This window comes from Botryllus schlosseri, chromosome 12, assembly GCF_051294905.1.
Source record: "Botryllus schlosseri isolate E-star chromosome 12, Bs_hap1, whole genome shotgun sequence".
NCBI classification, from domain to species: domain Eukaryota; kingdom Metazoa; phylum Chordata; class Ascidiacea; order Stolidobranchia; family Styelidae; genus Botryllus; species Botryllus schlosseri.
This window is the reverse complement of record NC_137247.1, coordinates 26,044,208-26,060,998: the sequence shown is the minus strand read 5'-3', so window position 1 is coordinate 26,060,998 and position 16,791 is coordinate 26,044,208. Positions and strand designations below refer to the sequence as shown.

Here is a 16,791-nt window from a genome sequence, read left to right as displayed (position 1 = left end):
CACGTATTTTATGTTTAGTTCACAAACGGATCGTTTCATTATGTATGTACGGAGAATGCATTGTGGTATGGCATGCAAGGCATACAGCAACCAATGTTCTACGGACGCGCCACAATATCGGTGTTGGTTTACCAATCTTAACGCAAAATTCCCGACATAAAGGCTACATGCGGGATGCAGAAAACGATGCACTTATACGAAATTCATACAACGCATGCCAAATGCTTTCAACGAGATTTTTATGCGATCAGACATCGAAGACGAAAAATGTCAATACCTAGCAAGCTACTGACGATGTGTTGATTAAAATCAAGGTCGACTCTCTCGCGACCCGAAGAATCTGTTTGAACTTCCCGTTTCTACGTCTGTCATTGTAACTTTCTTGCTCGTAACGACCGAGCTTGACGCCGAGAAAAATCGTCCCTATTTTGGGTTCTGAGAATATGGCAGAACGAGATGTTGCCAATCGGCATATACGCTCATCCCGAGTATAGCTTTAATTCACGCATGGACGATTGTTCTGAATAAAATAGAAAAGATTGAAGACATAGTTCCGCTGGGGCTTGAACCCAGGACCTTCTGCGTGTGAAGCAGACGTGATAACCGCTACACTACGGAATTTGGACCGACCGTCACATATTCATCGATGTGCTCAAGTTAAACAGGTTTATAATGCTCTGCTGAATTTACCAGCCGATTATCAGAATGTGTATGCTTAGCACATCCCTTGTGAAAATACGGTGGGCTGTCCGGGACATACACGAACCAACGTTTTTCGTGCGCTTAATGGTCATACTAGAGTAAATCATCCGAGCAGTCTCCGACAGTGTTTTCCAGAGAATCCATTGTGGGACAAATCTTATCTTGAATTCAAACAAATTTGCGCAACATAAAGTCGACGTTTGTTCATGATCGTGCCATATTGTTGTAACTACTTTTCTGCAAGTCTCGCTTATTGGCTATTGCATCCAACCCAGTGACGTCCGAAAAGAAAAGAAATCATACGCTCCTCGCTACTGAATTTAATTTTATCAACGAGAATTATGGTTTCGATTCTTATTTCAAACCTGTATTGGGCGTATCGCAGCATACGAAACATATAGTGCAAAGTTACGACCGTTTCTTGAAAAGCATTTCCGAAATCATCATCCACCAACAATATTGTCACAAAGTTTAATGAAATTGGTACGTCCGAAGAAATACAAGGGTATCTTTAATATGATGGATATCAGGCATTTGAACTTTGACATATCAAATTTTGTTGTGACGTCATAATGATTGATACTCGAATACTCGACTCGAAGCATATCACGTGATTCGGAAACGAATCACTCAGGTACTCGATGTTGCTCAGCCCTAGTCGCAACCCATACTTCAAGAACCCCGTGGGTAGAACCTACTAAGGATAGTTTTCCAATGCGAACCTCTGGACATGATAGAGTTTGGCGTGTGGTAAACGAAGTTGATCCGAACGTCCGAACGAGATTGTACTGTGACAGCGATCTCCCGGCATTCCATCAACAAACTGCAAACACTTCAAACCAAATAAAAGGAACATTTTTGAAATTTCCACGTCATTTATTGGTTTATGACGCCACGGTCCGTCGAAGTAGATATGGGCCGGTTAGCTCAGTTGGTTAGAGCGTCGTGCTAATAACGCGAATGTCGCGGGTTCGAGCCCCGTACTGGCCACCTGAATCGCCGCGATAGCTCAGTCGGGAGAGCGTCAGACTGAAGATCTGAAGGTTCCTGGCTCAATCCCGGGTCGCGGCAGCTTTGACGCCGGAATTTCTTTTGAGACCCGAGACCGCTTATCGCTTCACCGATAATATCGGAGTTTTTTTATAAAACATGCACTTGGAAATAATTGTAGGTAGCCTACCGGCCATTAGAAGTACTATTTTATCGGAATTTTTCGTCACGTTCCAGCATAGCAGTAGCAGAGTTGAACCAAACTTCCATATATTCCAAATTACATTAGAATGGGAATTTTCTACGGATTAGGTAAGAATTAAATCACTGAATTCGGGAAACTTGGAAATTGAAGCAAGTACATTTCATATCGAGTCAGAGTTCATTCCAACAAGCACAACGACGACAAATGTCGGTACAGCAAGCCTGGCCCGTTTCCCACGATACAGTTCTCCTGTAACTTTTCCAGGAAGCCCAAAAATGAGAATAGGATTAAAATTGGAACACGTAAAGATTTCAGATATGAGATTAGGATTGGACCCCAACGATACGGATTGGAACGTCAATTATCAAGAGCGTGCACTAGCCATTGTGGAGGACGGAGGACGATATTTCGATCTTTTGTAGCACATATGATTGCCGTGACTTCCAGTGCGTGTCGAACTAATTAATTTAATCAATAATCGTTAAATTAAAATGCGAATGGAATGGATTATATTCCCATCGTTTTAGGAATGCTGGAGTAATTTTCCTACGGTGTATACGAACATCCCTGGTTTAAGAGCTTTAATATATAATCCAGAGATTTTACCAAATAGAACAGGAAGACGCGTCAAAGTAGTTCTGCTGGGGCTTGAACCCAGGACCTCCTGCGTGTTAAGCAGACGTGATAACCACTACACTACGGAACTCGTCCGTACGCGTGCCATTTCATCGATGGATACAGATTGCACAGGTTTACACGTATTTTATGTTTAGTTCACAAACGGATCGTTTCATTATGTATGTATGGCGAATGCATTGTGGTATGGCATGCAAGGCATACAGCGACCAATGTTCTACGGACGCGCCACAATATCTGTGTTGGTTTACCAATCTTAACGCAAAATTCCCGACATAAAGGCTACATGCGGGATGTAGAAAACGATGCACTAATACGAAATTCATACAACGCATGCCAAATGCTTTCAACGAGATTTTTATGCGATCAGACATCGAAGACGAAAAATGTCAATACCTAGCAAGCTACTGACGATGTGTTGATTAAAATCAAGGTCGACTCTCTCGCGACCCGAAGAATCTGTTTGAACTTCCCGTTTCTACGTCTGTCATTGTAACTTTCTTGCTCGTAACGAGCGAGCTTGACGCCGAGAAAAATCGTCCCTATTTTGGGTTCTGAGAATATGGCAGGCCTCCGCAAGCTCAATTGCCCGTGTGTTCACAGATCATTATTAAGAACGCTTGAGAGTAAGAGGGGAATAACGAGATGTTGCCAATCGGCATATACGCTCATCCCGAGTATAGCTTTAATTCACGCATGGACGATTGTTCTGAATAAAATAGAAAAGATAGAAGACATAGTTCCGCTGGAGCTTGAACCCAGGACCTTCTGCGTGTGAAGCAGACGTGATAACCGCTACACTACGGAACTTGGACCGACCGTCACATATTCATCGATGTGCTCAAGTTAAACAGGTTTATAATGCTCTGCTGAGTTTACCAGCCGATTATCAGAATGTGTATGCTTAGCACATCCCTTGTGAAAATACGGTGGGCTGTCCGGGACATACACGAACCAACGTTTTTCGTGCGCTTAACGGTCATACTAGAGTAAATCATCCGAGCAGTCTCCGACAGTGTTTTCCAGAGAATCCATTGTGGGACAAATCTTATCTTGAATTCAAACAAATTTGCGCAACATAAAGTCGACGTTTGTTCATGATCGTGCCATATTGTTGTAACTACTTTTCTGCAAGTCTCGCTTATTGGCTATTGCATCCAACCCAGTGACGTCCGAAAAGAAAAGAAATCATACGCTCCTCGCTACTGAATTTAATTTTATCAACGAGAATTATGGTTTCGATTCTTATTTCAAACCTGTATTGGGCGTATCGCAGCGTACGAAACATATAGTGCAAAGTTACGACCGTTTCTTGAAAAGCATTTCCGAAATCATCATCCACCAACAATATTGTCACAAAGTTTAATGAAATTGGTACGGCCGAAGAAATACAAGGGTATCTTTAATATGATGGATATCAGGCATTTGAACTTTGACATATCAAATTTTGTTGTGACGTCATAATGATTGATACTCGAATACTCGACTCGAAGCATATCACGTGATTCGGAAACGAATCACTCAGGTACTCGATGTTGCTCAGCCCTAGTCGCTACCCATACTTCAAGAACCCCGTGGGTAGAACCTACTAAGGATAGTTTTCCAATGCGAACCTCTGGACATGATAGAGTTTGGCGTATGGTAAACGAAGTTGATCCGAACGTCCGAACGAGATTGTACTGTGACAGCGATCTCCCGGCATTCCATCAACAAACTGCAAACACTTCGAACCAAATAAAAGGAACATTTTTGAAATTTCCACGTCATTTATTGGTTTATGACGCCACGGTCCGTCGAAGTAGATATGGGCCGGTTAGCTCAGTTGGTTAGAGCGTCGTGCTAATAACGCGAATGTCGCGGGTTCGAGCCCCGTACTGGCCACCTGAATCGCCGCGATAGCTCAGTCGGGAGAGCGTCAGACTGAAGATCTGAAGGTCCCTGGCTCAATCCCGGGTCGCGGCAGCTTTGACGCCGGAATTTCTTTTGAGACCCGAGACCGCTTATCGCTTCACCGATAATATCGGAGTTTTTTTATAAAACATGCACTTGGAAATAATTGTAGGTAGCCTACCGGCCATTAGAAGTACTATTTTATCGGAATTTTTCGTCACGTTCCAGCATAGCAGTAGCAGAGTTGAACCAAACTTCCATATATTCCAAATTACATTAGAATGGGAATTTTCTACGGATTAGGTAAGAATTAAATCACTGAATTCGGGAAACTTGGAAATTGAAGCAAGTACATTTCATATCGAGTCAGAGTTCATTCCAACAAGCACGACGACGACAAATGTCGTTACAGCAAGCCTGGCCCGTTTCCCACGATACAGTTCTCCTGTAACTTTTCCAGGAAGCCCAAAAATGAGAATAGGATTAAAATTGGAACACGTAAAGATTTCAGATATGAGATTAGGATTGGACCCCAACGATACGGATTGGAACGTCAATTATCAAGAGTGTGCACTAGCCATTGTGGAGGACGGAGGACGATATTTCGATCTTTTGTAGCACATATGATTGCCGTGACTTCCAGTGCGTGTCGAACTAATTAATTTAATCAATAATCGTTAAATTAAAATGCGAATGGAATGGATTATATTCCCATCGTTTTAGGAATGCTGGAGTAATTTTCCTACGCTGTATATGAACATCCCTGGTTTTAAAGCTTTAATATATAATCCAGAGATTTTACCAAATAGAACAGGAAGACGCGTCAAAGTAGTTCCGCTGGGGCTTGAACCCAGGACCTTCTGCGTGTTAAGCAGGCGTGATAACCACTACACTACGGAACTCGTCCGTACGCGTGCCATTTCATCGATGGATACAGATTGCACAGGTTTACACGTATTTTATGTTTAGTTCACAAACGGATCGTTTCATTATGTATGTACGGCGAATGCATTGTGGTATGGCATGCAAGGCATACAGCGACCAATGTTCTACGGACGCGCCACAATATCGGTGTTGGTTTACCAATCTTAACGCAAAATTCCCGACATAAAGGCTACATGCGGGATGTAGAAAACGATGCACTAATACGAAATTCATACAACGCATGCGAAATGCTTTCAACGAGATTTTTATGCGATCAGACATCGAAGACGAAAAATGTCAATACCTAGCAAGCTACTGACGATGTGTTGATTAAAATCAAGGTCGACTCTCTCGCGACCCGAAGAATCTGTTTGAACTTCCCGTTTCTACGTCTGCTATTGTAACTTTCTTGCTCGTAACGACCGAGCTTGACGCCGAGAAAAATCGTCCCTATTTTGGGTTCTGAGAATATGGCAGGCCTCCGCAAGCTCAATTGCCCGTGTGTTCACAGATCATTATTAAGAACGCTTGAGAGAAAGAGGGGAATAACGAGATGTTGCCAATCGGCATATACGCTCATCCCGAGTATAGCTTTAATTCACGCATGGACGATTGTTCTGAATAAAATAGAAACGATAGAAGTCATAGTTCCGCTGGGGCTTGAACCCAGGACCTTCTGCGTGTGAAGCAGACGTGATAACCGCTACACTACGGAACTTGGACCGACCGTCACATATTCATCGATGTGCTTAAGTTAAACAGGTTTATAATGCTCTGCTGAGTTTACCAGCCGATTATCAGAATGTGTATGCTTAGCACATCCCTTGTGAAAATACGGTGGGCTGTCCGGGACATACACGAACCAACGTTTTTCGTGCGCTTAACGGTCATACTAGAGTAAATCATCCGAGCAGTCTCCGACAGTGTTTTCCAGAGAATTCATTGTGGGACAAATCTTATCTTGAATTCAAACAAATTTGCGCAACATAAAGTCGACGTTTGTTCATGATCGTGCCATATTGTTGTAACTACTTTTCTGCAAGTCTCGCTTATTGGCTATTGCATCCAACCCAGTGACGTCCGAAAAGAAAAGAAATCATACGCTCCTCGCTACTGAATTTAATTTTATCAACGAGAATTATGGTTTCGATTCTTATTTCAAACCTGTATTGGGCGTATCGCAGCGTACGAAACATATAGTGCAAAGTTACGACCGTTTCTTGAAAAGCATTTCCGAAATCATCATCCACCAACAATATTGTCACAAAGTTTAATGAAATTGGTACGGCCGAAGAAATACAAGGGTATCTTTAATATGATGGATATCAGGCATTTGAACTTTGACATATCAAATTTTGTTGTGACGTCATAATGATTGATACTCGAATACTCGACTCGAAGCATATCACGTGATTCGGAAACGAATCACTCAGGTACTCGATGTTGCTCAGCCCTAGTCGCAACCCATACTTCAAGAACCCCGTGGGTAGAACCTACTAAGGATAGTTTTCCAATGCGAACCTCTGGACATGATAGAGTTTGGCGTATGGTAAACGAAGTTGTTCCGAACGTCCGAACGAGATTGTACTGTGACAGCGATCTCCCGGCATTCCATCAACAAACTGCAAACACTTCAAACCAAATAAAAGGAACATTTTTGAAATTTCCACGTCATTTATTGGTTTATGACGCCACGGTCCGTCGAGGTAGATATGGGCCGGTTAGCTCAGTTGGTTGGAGCGTCGTGCTAATAACGCAAATGTCGCGAGTTCGAGCCCCGTACTGGCAACCTGAATCGCCGCGATAGCTCAGTCGGGAGAGCGTCAGACTGAAGATCTGAAGGTTCCTGGTTCAATCCCGGGTCGCAGCAGCTTTGACGCCGGAATTTCTTTTGACACCCGAGACCGCTTATCGCTTCACCGATAATATCGGAGTTTTTTTATAAAACATGCACTTGGAAATAATTGTAGGTAGCCTACCGGCCATTAGAAGTACTATTTTATCGGAATTTTTCGCCACGTTCCAGCATAGCAGTAGCAGAGTTGAACCAAACTTCCATATATTCCAAATTACATTAGAATGGGAATTTTCTACGGATTAGGTAAGAATTAAATCACTGAATTCGGGAAACTTGGAAATTGAAGCAAGTACATTTCATATCGAGTCAGAGTTCATTCCAACAAGCACGACGACGACAAATGTCGGTACAGCAAGCCTGGCCCGTTTCCCACGATACAGTTCTCCTGTAACTTTTCCAGGAAGCCCAAAAATGAGAATAGGATTAAAATTGGAACACGTAAAGATTTCAGATATGAGATTAGGATTGGACCCCAACGATACGGATTGGAACGTCAATTATCAAGAGTTTGCACTAGCCATTGTGGAGGACGGAGGACGATATTTCGATCTTTTGTAGCACATATGATTGCCGTGACTTCCAGTGCGTGTCGAACTAATTAATTTAATCAATAATCGTTAAATTAAAATGCGAATGGAATGGATTATATTCCCATCGTTTTAGGAATGCTGGAGTAATTTTCCTACGGTGTATACGAACATCCCTGATTTTAAAGCTTTAATATATAATCCAGAGATTTTACCAAATAGAACAGGAAGACGCGTCAAAGTAGTTCTGCTGGGGCTTGAACCCAGGACCTTCTGCGTGTTAAGCAGACGTGATAACCACTACACTACGGAACTCGTCCGTACGCGTGCCATTTCATCGATGGATACAGATTGCACAGGTTTACACGTATTTTATGTTTAGTTCACAAACGGATCGTTTCATTATGTATGTACGGCGAATGCATTGTGGTATGGCATGCAAGGCATACAGCGACCAATGTTCTACGGACGCGCCACAATATCGGTGTTGGTTTACCAATCTTAACGCAAAATTCCCGACATAAAGGCTACATGCGGGATGTAGAAAACGATGCACTAATACGAAATTCATACAACGCATGCCAAATGCTTTCAACGAGATTTTTATGCGATCAGACATCGAAGACGAAAAATGTCAATACCTAGCAAGCTACTGACGATGTGTTGATTAAAATCAAGGTCGACTCTCTCGCGACCCGAAGAATCTGTTTGAACTTCCCGTTTCTACGTCTGTCATTGTAACTTTCTCGCTCGTAACGAGCGAGCTTGACGCCGAGAAAAATCGTCCCTATTTTGGGTTCTGAGAATATGGCAGGCCTCCGCAAGCTCAATTGCCCGTGTGTTCACAGATCATTATTAAGAACGCTTGAGAGTAAGAGGGGAATAACGAGATGTTGCCAATCGGCATATACGCTCATCCCGAGTATAGCTTTAATTCACGCATGGACGATTGTTCTGAATAAAATAGAAAAGATAGAAGACATAGTTCCGCTGGAGCTTGAACCCAGGACCTTCTGCGTGTGAAGCAGACGTGATAACCGCTACACTACGGAACTTGGACCGACCGTCACATATTCATCGATGTGCTCAAGTTAAACAGGTTTATAATGCTCTGCTGAGTTTACCAGCCGATTATCAGAATGTGTTTGCTTAGCACATCCCTTGTGAAAATACGGTGGGCTGTCCGGGACATACACGAACCAACGTTTTTCGTGCGCTTAACGGTCATACTAGAGTAAATCATCCGAGCAGTCTCCGACAGTGTTTTCCAGAGAATCCATTGTGGGACAAATCTTATCTTGAATTCAAACAAATTTGCGCAACATAAAGTCGACGTTTGTTCATGATCGTGCCATATTGTTGTAGCCTAACTACTTTTCTGCATGTCTCGCTTATTGGCTATTGCATCCAACCCAGTGACGTCCGAAAAGAAAAGAAATCATACGCCCCTCGCTACTGAATTTAATTTTATCAACGAGAATTATGGTTTCGATTCTTATTTCAAACCTTTATTGGGCGTATCGCAGCGTACGAAACATATAGTGCAAAGTTACGACCGTTTCTTGAAAAGCATTTCCGAAATCATCATCCACCAACAATATTGTCACAAAGTTTAATGAAATTGGTACGGTCGAAGAAATACCAGGGTATCTTTAATATGATGGATATCAGGCATTTGAACTTTGACATATCAAATTTTGTTGTGACGTCATAATGATTGATACTCGAATACTCGACTCGAAGCATATCGCGTGATTCGGAATCGAATCACTCAGGTACTCGATGTTGCTCAGCCCTAGTCGCAACCCATACTTCAAGAACCCCGTGGGTAGAACCTACTAAGGATAGTTTTCCAATGCGAACCTCTGGACATGATAGAGTTTGGCGTATGGTAAACGAAGTTGATCCGAACGTCCGAACGAGATTGTACTGTGACAGCGATCTCCCGGCATTCCATCAACAAACTGCAAACACTGCAAACACTTCAAACCAAATAAAAGGAACATTTTTGAAATTTCCACGTCATTTATTGGTTTATGACGCCACGGTCCGTCGAGGTAGATATGGGCCGGTTAGCTCAGTTGGTTAGAGCGTCGTGCTAATACCGCAAATGTCGCGGGTTCGAGCCCCGTACTGGCAACCTGAATCGCCGCGATAGCTCAGTCGGGAGAGCGTCAGACTGAAGATCTGAAGGTTCCTGGTTCAATCCCGGGTCGCGGCAGCTTTGACGCCGGAATTTCTTTTGAGACCCGAGACCGCTTATCGCTTCACCGATAATATCGGAGTTTTTTTATAAAACATGCACTTGGAAATAATTGTAGGTAGCCTACCGGCCATTAGAAGTACTATTTTATCGAAATTTTTCGTCACGTTCCAGCATAGCAGTTGCAGAGTTGAACCAAACTTCCATATATTCCAAATTACATTAGAATGGGAATTTTCTACGGATTAGGTAAGAATTAAATCACTGAATTCGGGAAACTTGGAAATTGAAGCAAGTACATTTCATATCGAGTCAGAGTTCATTCCAACAAGCACGACGACGACAAATGTCGGTACAGCAAGCCTGGCCCGTTTCCCACGATACAGTTCTCCTGTAACTTTTCCAGGAAGCCCAAAAATGAGAATAGGATTAAAATTGGAACACGTAAAGATTTCAGATATGAGATTAGGATTGGACCCCAACGATACGGATTGGAACGTCAATTATCAAGAGTGTGCACTAGCCATTGTGGAGGACGGAGGACGATATTTCGATCTTTTGTAGCACATATGATTGCCGTGACTTCCAGTGCGTGTCGAACTAATTAATTTAATCAATAATCGTTAAATTAAAATGCGAATGGAATGGATTATATTCCCATCGTTTTAGGAATGCTGGAGTAATTTTCCTACGGTGTATACGAACATCCCTGGTTTTAAAGCTTTAATATATAATCCAGAGATTTTACCAAATAGAACAGGAAGACGCGTCAAAGTAGTTCTGCTGGGGCTTGAACCCAGGACCTTCTGCGTGTTAAGCAGACGTGATAACCACTACACTACGGAACTCGTCCGTACGCGTGCCATTTCATCGATGGATACAGATTGCACAGGTTTACACGTATTTTATGTTTAGTTCACAAACGGATCGTTTCATTATGTATGTACGGCGAATGCATTGTGGTATGGCATGCAAGGCATACAGTGACCAATGTTCTACGGACGCGCCACAATATCGGTGTTGGTTTACCAATCTTAACGCAAAATTCCCGACATAAAGGCTACATGCGGGATGTAGAAAACGATGCACTAATACGAAATTCATACAACGCATGCCAAATGCTTTCAACGAGATTTTTATGCGATCAGACATCGAAGACGAAAAATGTCAATACCTAGCAAGCTACTGACGATGTGTTGATTAAAATCAAGGTCGACTCTCTCGCGACCCGAAGAATCTGTTTGAACTTCCCGTTTCTTCGTCCGTCTTTGTAACTTTCTTGCTCGTAACGAGCGAGCTTGACGCCGAGAAAAATCGTCCCTATTTTGGGTTCTGAGAATATGGCAGGCCTCCGCAAGCTCAATTGCCCGTGTGTTCACAGATCATTATTAGGAACGCTTGAGAGTAAGAGGGGAAGAACGAGATGTTGCCAATCGGCATATACGCTCATCCCGAGTATAGCTTTAATTCACGCATGGACGATTGTTCTGAATAAAATAGAAAAGATTGAAGACATAGTTCCGCTGGGGCTTGAACCCAGGACCTTCTGCGTGTGAAGCAGACGTGATAACCGCTACACTACGGAACTTGGACCGACCGTCACATATTCATCGATGTGCTCAAGTTAAACAGGTTTATAATGCTCTGCTGAGTTTACCAGCCGATTATCAGAATGTGTGTGCTTAGCACATCCCTTGTGAAAATACGGTGGGCTGTCCGGGACATACACGAACCAACGTTTTTCGTGCGCTTAACGGTCATGCTAGAGTAAATCATCCGAACGGTCTCCGACAGTGTTTTCCAGAGAAAGAGAGAGAGAGAGAGTCTTTTTTCATCAAACCAAAATACATAACACTCGGCAGTGGTGGTGGTACAGAAAATATGCATGCACAGTATTCGGTATTAGATAGGAATGATCGATAAGACCGTGAGGGTCATCTAGTCTGATCACACCAGCATCAAACAGGTACACTTGACTCTAAACAGAGAATCCATTGTGGGACAAATCTTATCTTGAATTCAAACAAATTTGCGCAACCCAAAGTCGACGTTTTTTCATGATCGTGCCATATTGTTGTAACTACTTTTCTGCATGTCTCGCTTATTGGCTATTGCATCCAACCCAGTGACGTCCGAAAAGAAAAGAAATCATACGCTCCTCGCTACTGAATTTAATTTTATCAACGAGAATTATGGTTTCGATTCTTATTTCAAACCTTTATTGGGCGTATCGCAGCGTACGAAACATATAGTGCAAAGTTACGACCGTTTCTTGAAAAGCATTTCCGAAATCATCATCCACCAACAATATTGTCACAAAGTTTAATGAAATTGGTACGGTCGAAGAAATACCAGGGTATCTTTAATATGATGGATATCAGGCATTGTAGCCTACTCTTTGTGGTGACACAAAAGGTACATATTTGAACTTTGACATATCAAATTTTGTTGTGACGTCATAATGATTGATACTCGAATACTCGACTCGAAGCATATTACGTGATTCAGAATCGAATCACTCAGGTACTCGATGTTGCTCAGCCCTAGTCGCAACCCATACTTAAAGAACCCCGTGGGTAGAACTGTAGTGTCTTGGCATTGTGAGTAGGAGTCACATGACCACGGTGTGCGCGTATGCATGAGACTGGTAGTGGAGCGGGTGATAGAGTAAGATCGGGGTGAATAAAGGATCGGAATAAGACTGCATATACGTGTGATATCGGACACCGGGTAGGATACTACATTTGGCGACGAGGATAACGTGTTCTGAGACAATGGCGGATGAGAATAATCACGAGGATGTTGCAGGAAACTTGGCCGGGGCAGCTTGTACTGTCGAATACAGCGCTAGCCCCATGCCAAAATTTGAGATGAGTGGAGATCCCACTGAGATTGCCACCAGCTGGAAAAGGTGGAAAAGGGGATTTGGCCTGTACATATCAGTGAAACGCATCACAGCCGATGAAAGGAAAGTCTCCGAATTGCTGCACACAGGTGGCTTCGATTTGCAGGACCTATATTATTCACTAGTCCCAGAGACTGAGGTTAAAACCAATGCCGAGGTGATTGAAAAACTTGACGAGTATTTGTTACCGAAAGGCAATGCTGCTTTCGAAAGATACCTCTTCAGGCAAGTGGAACAAAATCCACAAGAAACTATCCATCAGTATGTTTGTAGACTGAAGCAAAAAGCTAAGTCTTGCAATTTTAAAGATGAAGACGAAGCAATATTTGACCAGGTATTGGAAAAGTGTACGGATAGTTCCCTGAAAAGGAAACTGCTTGAGAAAAGTACTGCATTAAAACTACCCGATTTATTGCAAATATCTGTAGCGCATGAAGCAGTTACTAGGCACCTTATGACCATGAGTCAGCAAGAAGAGTGTGCTGCTGTAAGTGATGACCGTCACAGTCACACAGGCTCCGGTAGAGGGCGAAAAATGACTCGGTCAAGGCGTAGCAGTGACAGAAAGAGAGTTGATACTTCCGTGCGTTGTTATCGCTGTGACGAAACCGGTCATATCTCGACTGACGTGTCTTGTCCGGCCAGGAAGAAGAACTGCGGTCGCTGTGGGAAAAAGGGTCATTTTGAAAAGCGCTGCATATCCAGACGACCGGCGTACCGAGTTAAAGAAACGTTCTCTTCAGATGGATCTAATAACTCGTCAGATGATCAGGAGGACACAATATGCAATGTGCACAATGTTCAGAGGAGTAATTCAAAAACTGCCAACTCTACTGAGGGGGGTGTAAGGATACTAGCGATGGATTTATTGACTTGACATTGGGAGGAGTTAAATTACAAAGACTCACGATTGACAGTGGCTCAGGTGTCAACACAGTGGATAAACCCACCTGGAAATACTTGATATCCAAAGGCTTCAGACACAAGGTGGTTAAGAAAGATGGCAATTTATTTGCTTATGGACAGGACATACCATTGAGTGTATGGCGTGTATTCCATGTCCGTGTCAAGTGTAAAGAAACGACGAGATCATTTAAATGTAAGTTTTACGTGATTAATAAACGTGCAAAGCCGCTGTTAGGGAAAAGAGCTGCGGAAGCATTAAATCTGCTGCGAGTTGGACCTCCAACAGATGAGCTAGCTGGAGAAGTTGTACTACAGCAAAAGGACATTCGTGAGAAAATGTTGAAACAATTCCCGGCTGTGTTCAATGGTATTGGCAAGCTGAAGAATTATCAGATGCACCTGCACATAGATGGTGATGTCAGACCAGTAGCCCAATCTTGCAGGCCTATTCCATATGGCTATCGAGACTTGGTTGCGAAGAAACTGGAGGAGTTGCAGGAACACGGGATAATTGAACCCGTACCGAATAGTCCGACGACTTGGGTATCTCCTTTGCATGTTGTCCCAAAAGCAAATGGGGATGTTCGCCTTTGTGTGGACATGAGGATGGCCAACAAGGCAATTGTACGAGAGCGTCACCCAATTCCAACTGTGGAAGACGTACTTAATGAACTGTCTGGGGCAAAATTCTTTTCTAAGATTGATCTCAAATGGGGATTTCACCAGATAGAACTTGATGAGGAGTCGAGAGAGATCACAACATTTGTGACCCACGAAGGACTTTTTCGCTATAAAAGGCTCATGTTTGGTATAAGCAGTGCACCCGAGAAGTACAACAAGATTGTGACTGATATGTTGAGAGACTGTTTTGGGGTAAAAAGCATAGCTCATGATTTAATTGTTTTTGGGGCTAGCAAAGAGCAACATGACAAGAACCTGATAGGAGTCCTGAAGAGACTTGAGGATGTGGGACTGACTGTTAATGTTGATAAATGCACGTTCGGTTTTCGAAAACTCACATTTTTCGGACACGACCTTAGCGCAGATGGAGTTTCTCCCAGTGCAGAGAAAGTGGAGGCGATTAGGAGTGCTAAACATCCTCGGACGGCAGCTGAGGTACGCTCGTTTTTGGGATTGGTTCAGTACTCTTCCAAGTTTTTACCCGATTTCTCACAAACTGCTGAGCCTCTGAGGATGCTTACAAGAAAAGGTGCTACCTTCGTGTGGGGGAAGAGTCAGAAAAAATCATTCGAGTTACTGAAAGACATGATTACAAAACCAATGACACTGGGATATTTTCGCAATGACTGCCAAACCAGAATAATAACAGATGCTGGTCCGGCTGGGTTAGGTGGCGTTTTGACACAGCTCCAAGATGGACACTGGAGAGTCATTTCATATGCGTCACGTTGTTTGAGCGAAGTGGAACGCAGATATTCCCAGACAGAAAAGGAGGCTCTGGCAATTGTTTGGGGATGCGAAAGATTCAACCTATATGTGTATGGGAGGAAATTCGAAATTGAAACAGATCATAAGCCTCTCGAGTTCATTTATGGGGCTAAGTCGAAGCCTTCCGCTCGAATTGAAAGATGGGTGCTCCGATTGCAGGGGTATGACTACAAAGTTGTATATCGACCGGGAAAAGGGAATATTGCCGATGCATTGTCACGATTGAATCCGACTAAGCAGAGTGACGATAGTGGATCAAGACAGGATTGGGTACGCGCAGTCGTCAAGGCATCGATAACAGGCACCTTGTCAATAAAGGAAATTGAGGATGAATCTGGAAAAGATGATTAACTACTTACGTTAAAAGAGTTCATCAAGTCTGGAAATTGGAAGACTTGCAAGATGCCAGGATATCTCGGGGTTTTTGAGGAACTGTGCGTTTCTGGGAACCTAATATTACGAGGAAATCGCATAATCATACCGAGAAGTCTGCGGCCGCAGATACTGAAAATTGCTCATGAGGGGCACCAAGGAATCGTTAAAACAAAGAATCTCTTGCGCACGAAAGTTTGGTGGCCAAAACTTGATAAAGATGCGGAGAGAATGTGCAGAGCCTGTTATGGCTGTCAAGCAGTTTGTGGATATGCGAAACCTGAACCTATGGAAAGAACTGCCCTACCAACTGGACCATGGCAAGATCTCGCCGCAGATATCCTTGGCCCTATGCCGACTGGAGAGTCTCTCTTTGTAGTAGTCGATTACTACAGCCGGTTCTTTGAAGTCGTCATCTTGAAGACAACTACTTCTTCGAAAATCATCAATGCATTAAATGAGATCTTCGCACGATTCGGACTTCCAGTGTCTTTGAAGACTGATAATGGTAGCCAATTTACATCGGAGGAGTTTGAAGACTTCCTTCGTGAATATGGTATACAACATAGAACGTCTCCACCACTCTGGCCGCAAGCAAATGGGGAGGTAGAAATCCAGAATAAATCCCTTGGCAAGGCAATGATAGTGGCGCATGCCGAAGGAAAGAGGTGGCAGGAGGAGCTGTTCAAATTCTTGCCAGCATATCGAGCTACCCCGCAATCAACGACAGGAGTGAGTCCTGCCCAGCTCATGTTTGGAAGGCAAATTCGCAACAAGCTTCCACAGCTTTTGGGGGAAGCCAAACAAACGGATGAGGAAATCCGTGACAGAGATTGGCAACGTAAAATGAAAGGGAAAATCGAAGCTGATGCAAAACGTGGAGCTGTGAAGTGCAACATATTGCCTGGAGACAAAGTTCTACTAAAGAATGACAAGCAAGGAAAGCTGGAACCGAGGTTTCGAATTTCACCTTACACTGTGAAAACACGGTGCGGTCAAGAGCTGACTTTGGAATCTAGCGATGGAGTTCGATGCCAAAGAAATAGTTCCTTTGTAAAGCCTCTTGTGCAGTTGGAAGAAGATGTAGAGAACGGTTCAGCAAATGATTCTGGAATGAACGACTCTGTGAACGAAGGAACTCCTAGTAATAACATGCCTGCAACAGAACAGCCTCCGGTGCCGGTACAGCCATCTCGGGCGATGCCGAAGAGACATCCGAGAAGG

General features: G+C 43.3%; 1 protein-coding gene and 9 non-coding genes across 10 annotated transcripts in view; 4 read left to right on the top strand and 6 right to left on the bottom strand.

Annotated features, from left to right (window-relative positions):
* The window catches only part of LOC145452822 (uncharacterized), a 345,136-nt gene that overhangs the window by 115,007 nt on the left and 213,338 nt on the right, over positions 1-16,791 (top strand). The window lies entirely within an intron of this gene.
* Trnav-cac (transfer RNA valine (anticodon CAC)) lies at positions 549-621 on the bottom strand. The gene has a single exon. It is a non-coding gene; the product is annotated as a tRNA-Val (tRNA).
* Trnai-aau (transfer RNA isoleucine (anticodon AAU)) lies at positions 1,619-1,692 on the top strand. The gene has a single exon. It is a non-coding gene; the product is annotated as a tRNA-Ile (tRNA).
* Positions 3,271-3,343, bottom strand: Trnav-cac (transfer RNA valine (anticodon CAC)). The gene has a single exon. It is a non-coding gene; the product is annotated as a tRNA-Val (tRNA).
* On the top strand, positions 4,341-4,414 carry Trnai-aau (transfer RNA isoleucine (anticodon AAU)). Its single transcript has one exon. It is a non-coding gene; the product is annotated as a tRNA-Ile (tRNA).
* On the bottom strand, positions 5,253-5,325 carry Trnav-aac (transfer RNA valine (anticodon AAC)). The gene has a single exon. It is a non-coding gene; the product is annotated as a tRNA-Val (tRNA).
* Trnav-cac (transfer RNA valine (anticodon CAC)) lies at positions 5,993-6,065 on the bottom strand. Its single transcript has one exon. It is a non-coding gene; the product is annotated as a tRNA-Val (tRNA).
* Trnav-cac (transfer RNA valine (anticodon CAC)) lies at positions 8,715-8,787 on the bottom strand. The gene has a single exon. It is a non-coding gene; the product is annotated as a tRNA-Val (tRNA).
* On the top strand, positions 9,881-9,953 carry Trnaf-gaa (transfer RNA phenylalanine (anticodon GAA)). The gene has a single exon. It is a non-coding gene; the product is annotated as a tRNA-Phe (tRNA).
* On the bottom strand, positions 11,451-11,523 carry Trnav-cac (transfer RNA valine (anticodon CAC)). The gene has a single exon. It is a non-coding gene; the product is annotated as a tRNA-Val (tRNA).